This window comes from Pinus tabuliformis, chromosome 1_2, assembly GCF_031772625.1.
Source record: "Pinus tabuliformis cultivar Carrire ecotype Pingquan chromosome 1_2, CPIR1, whole genome shotgun sequence".
Taxonomy (NCBI): Eukaryota; Viridiplantae; Streptophyta; class Pinopsida; order Pinales; family Pinaceae; genus Pinus; species Pinus tabuliformis.
In genome coordinates, this window is record NC_142298.1 from 1,088,397,085 (window position 1) to 1,088,402,177 (window position 5,093).

Here is a 5,093-nt window from a genome sequence, read left to right on the forward strand (position 1 = left end):
TATGAGGCGGCGGCGGTTTTCAACAGAGATGGCTCCCTCCTCTTGTGAAATTTGGAGTTTCTCGCTTAAGATCTCCTGATCTAAGCTATGGACAATTTAGTGAGTGAGAGTGTAAAATGAGTAAATATATTAAAACATATATATATTGCAATCAATTAAAACTATAATAAATTAATTGTTATATGATAAATTGATTTATTAATTTGAAATTATAATTAAAAATATTAAAATAATAATAATATATATTAAAAATGAGAAAAATACATTTTATTTGCATTATAACTTATTTGTTAGAATTAATATTAATAATAAATTTTTGAAAATAATCTCATCATCTAAATTTTTAAATCCACATATGGTTTGGAGAAATGCGAATGGACAAGTTTTGAAGGCATGCATGCAGTGTCATTATCAAAAACGGTATGACGTACTCCTCCTCAACAGGAATGGGTTGGGTTTTGAATATTCATACTTCAAGAGACTGTAACTGTAAATCAGATTCTCCGGCATCAAGTGGGTCCCAATCGAGCTAAGAGATATGTTACGTATCGAACCGAGGGAGGGAAAAGCAGTGACGCATCGAACACAGTGGACGTATATCCCTCGTCTAATTAAGCTGTCGATTATTTAGTGAAATTATTGGAACTTCAAATCTTATTTAACTCAAAAATTGGAACTTCAAATATTATTTAACTCAAAATATGTAAAAAAGTATTGGAACTTCAAATCTTATTTAACTCAAAAATTGGAACTTCAAATATTATTTAACTCAAAATATGTAAAAAAGTAGAAAGTACGTTTCAGAATATTTTCAAACATTCAGTCGTCTCTCTCTCAATTTGAAGGGCGGGCTCCAATAGGAGAGAATAAGAACCTATTTTCGGAGAGGAGAGGAGTAGAAAGTACGTTTGAATATTTTACAACTATAAGCTTTCTTTTATTAAGAAAGAAAGAAAGATACAGTGAAACTCATGCACTTTTTGGAATTTGGAACTATTATTAGAAACACTCTATCTTGGTTACATTTATTCTCTTGGAGTAAAGAGTAAAAATGGATAGTTGCTCACATTTATTTATTCTAAACCTGAAAGTTTAGTTGTTGAATTATTGAATAGGAATGCTCTTGAGAACGACTGTTTCGATGGTGAGGCCCGGCCCAAATCCAAATAGAACTCCCATTTCCAATCCCTCTCCGGTGGTTGAACATCCGTTTTGTAGAGACGCCTTCCTCGTCTGATCCAATATGAAGTGGACGCACGCACTGGACATGTTTCCGTACTCGCTCATAACGTGCCTGGTGGGTATCAGTTTTGTGGGATCCAGATTGAGCTTGGCCTCCACCCGATCAAGGATGGCACGTCCTCCGGGATGAACAACCCAGAACAACTTGTTCCAGTCGGATATTTTGAACTGACTGAACGCCTCCACCATACAGTTTTCAATGTTGGCAGAGATTAGATCCGGAACCGCGCCTTTGAGTTGGAAGGTCAGTCCGACCTCTCTCACCTTCCCACCGATGGCTCCCTCGCTGTTGGGAACAACTGTCTGGGCTGTCCAAACGATTTCGAAACAGGCCTTCTCCACTTGAGGGATGGGATCAGCTCCCACGATGAGGGCAGAAGCACCGTCGCCAAACAGAGCTTGCCCCACCAGGCTGTCCAGGTGAGTCTCGGAGGGTCCACGAAAGGTAACGGCGGTGGTTTCACTACAGATGACCAGCACCCGAGCTCCTCGATTGTTTTCGGCAAGGTCTTTCGCCATTCGAAGAACGGTGCCTCCGGCAAAGCAGCCATGTTGGAACACGCCCACTCTCTTCACACTCGGGTGCAGCGCCAGCAACTTGGCTACCTCAAAGTCTGCTCCGGGTAGATCCGGAGTCGTTGTGCTGCAAAATATGAGATGAGTGATCCCAGACTTGGACTGCCCCCACTCCTGAATGGCCTTTTCAGCGGCCTCTTTTGCCAGCCGGGGCACCTCCATAGCCAACATGGCCTGTCGTGCGTCCAACGATGGCACCTCCACGAACGCGCACACATCGGGATTCTTCTTGAGAATCTCCTCCGTGAGGTACATGTATCTCTGTTTTATTGCTGACCTTTCACCTACATGGAGCCATATGTATGATGATTAGAAAAACTAACCTCAAATTTTTTTTGTATATTCATGATTCATCACATGATTTAAATTATAATCAATCAACCTAATATCTGAAAAATATTACAGCCACTAAATATTACAATAATATCCGAAAAAGTTACCGCCACTAAATTTGAAAAGTAAGCAGTGCAGATTTCGGAATCTCTCACTTGTTTGACTAGCTGGGTGGCTAATGTAATAATAAAAGAAAGTTTGTGCTACGCTAATATTGATTAAGTATTGCAGATTTCAGAATAATATTTCTTCGCATGTGACGCTACGCTAATATTGATTAAGTATTGCAGATTTCAGAATAATATTTCTTCGCATGAAAACAGGACAGGTTGGTTTTTGTAATAAGAATAAAATTTCTTCGCATGAAAACAGGACAGGAGAGGAGACGAGACTGTAAATCATCAGAAACGTGATTGTACACGTTTTGAATATTCAGATTATCCATCAACTCGGTCGAAATCGACTGTGAAGCCGCCAATGTATATGAGTGACACAACTGTGAAGCCGCCCGCCAATCAATGTATTTGTATTTGAGTGACACAACTGTGAAGCCGCCCGCCCGCCAATGAGGAAAAGGAAGAAAATATAATATAGTGAGTGACGTGACATATCACATGAATCTAACCTCACCAACCTTCCTTCCTTCCTTCTGGTGCACTGCGAGGTAATTACAAATCCACCCAGTATCACATGAATCTAACCTCACCAACCTACCTTCCTTCCTTCTGGTGCACTGCGAGGTAATTACAAATCCACCCAATATCACATTAATCTAACCTCTACTTTTAGAAATTGTTGATGTTAAAATAGTTTGACTGATGTTTATATGTGAGAACTTACAATGCTATTCAATTATTGATTAGCTGAGTGACAATTTTAAAAAACAAGTATGTCAAACTACTCATTGAAAGTGGAAATATGCACCATGAAATATATTTATTTTGAATAATAAACTAATCTTAAATTTTATAAAAAAATTATAATATTATTCAACAATACTTAAATTTTAATTTATCGATAAGTAAAAATGAATATGCTTACTATAAAACATATTTATTAATATTATAAAATATTATGAATATAAAGCATATTTATTAATATTATAAAATATTAGGATTATAAATATGTTTTATATAGTCAAAATATTAATAAAAATGGATATTTTTATTATATATTTTTTCAAGGTTTATGAAAATATTCCAAATATCATGTTTTATAATTTTTTATATTTCAAAATCATTTTCTATTCATACATTTTATTTTCAAATATATAAAATATTTAAAAGTACTTTAGATATTATATGTTATGGTATTTATATTTTGTAACCATTTATTTTTTATACGTATTTTCAAAATGGACCAAATTATATATTTAACTATAATATTAGAATTGAAGAATTTAATAAAAAATTATTAATTTACACAAATGTTATATGGTAGGTGGATCTATTAATTTTAAATTATAATTATATATATTAAAAATAAGAAAAACACATTTTCTTCACCATTAAATCTATTTAAATTATAATATATAACTTATTTGTTAAATAAATAAGATATTATTAATATTATATAATTTTTAAAATTAATGTAAATGTCTAAAATTTAAAATCTATGAAACGTTTTAGAAAAGTAAGGGTGGATGGGTTTTGAATATTCATACTTTACGAGAGTTTCTCCATCGAGTTAACATGTTCTCACATCCACCATAAATAAATAAAATTATATGCAACAAAACAATTACACGGTAACACATGAGTGATATTTTATAGTTTATTTTATGCCGCCAAAGGCTTTTAATAGTTTAGAGTCTATTAGAACCTACCGTCACTTCCATTCATACTCTCACATGTAACATGTTCTCACATACACCATAAATAAATAAAATTATATGCAACAATTACATGGTAACACATGAGTGACATTTTATAGTTTATTTTATGTAGCCAAAGGCTTTTAATAGTTTAGAGTCTATTAGAACCTACCGTCACTTCCATTCATACTGTTAACATATAATTGGGTTGTATGAAAACATTGTTAATATTTAGCGGTAGAAACGTATCACGCTGAATATTCGGATTATCCATGAAGTGACGCAACTGGAATTCTATTAACTAAAAACAAAAAAAATCACCTAAAATTTGAAGCTATAGCAAAACCAAGATTGTACTTATAAATTATTTTACAATAGAATTGTTGTAAATCAAAATGGTCGATTTCAAAAAGCATATAAATTACTTTATTTTTTTGAAATGAAAGCAATTTTGGCAACAGCTAAATCTTACCCCTTTATGGAGCACTAATAAGTTATTCTAAGTGGCATTGTTAAGTTATCTATTGACAGGTTTTATTTTTAAATAGATACACTAAATAAAGATATTTTAAATATCATATGTTATCGTTTTTATATTTTATAACCATTTATTATTGATACATATTTTTGAAATAGTTAAAATTATATATTTAACTATAATAATAAAACTGAAGAATTTAATAAAAACTTATTGATTTAAGTAAATGTTATATTGTAAGTAGATTTATTAATTTTCGAAACTCCAAATTTCGGATCTTCAGATTTTGGCGAAGATGAACGGATCGCCACAACCGTAGTTCAATTGCAGGGGAGTCGGTGTTTTCATACTAAAACCCTAGTTGAGATCACATGGCCAAGGACATCCAAAACAATTCAAAATATATTTATTTTGAATAATAAACTAGTTTTAAATTTTATAATATTTATTTTGAATAATAAACTAGTTTTAAATTTTATAAAATATTATAATTTTTTTGGGGCAGTATTTATATTTTAATCTATTTATAAATAAAAATGAATATCTTTATCATAAAACATATTTATTAATACTAGAAATTGATTATGAATATTATGATTATAGATATGTTTTATATAGTTAAATATCAAAATATTATGATTATAGATATGT

At 32.1% G+C, this 5,093-nt stretch overlaps 1 pseudogene; it reads right to left on the bottom strand.

Moving 5' to 3' along the window:
• Positions 1-977: 977 nt before the first annotated feature.
• On the bottom strand, positions 978-2,436 carry LOC149209967 (pinosylvin synthase pseudogene; annotated as a pseudogene).
• Between the last annotated feature and the right edge of the window lie 2,657 nt (positions 2,437-5,093).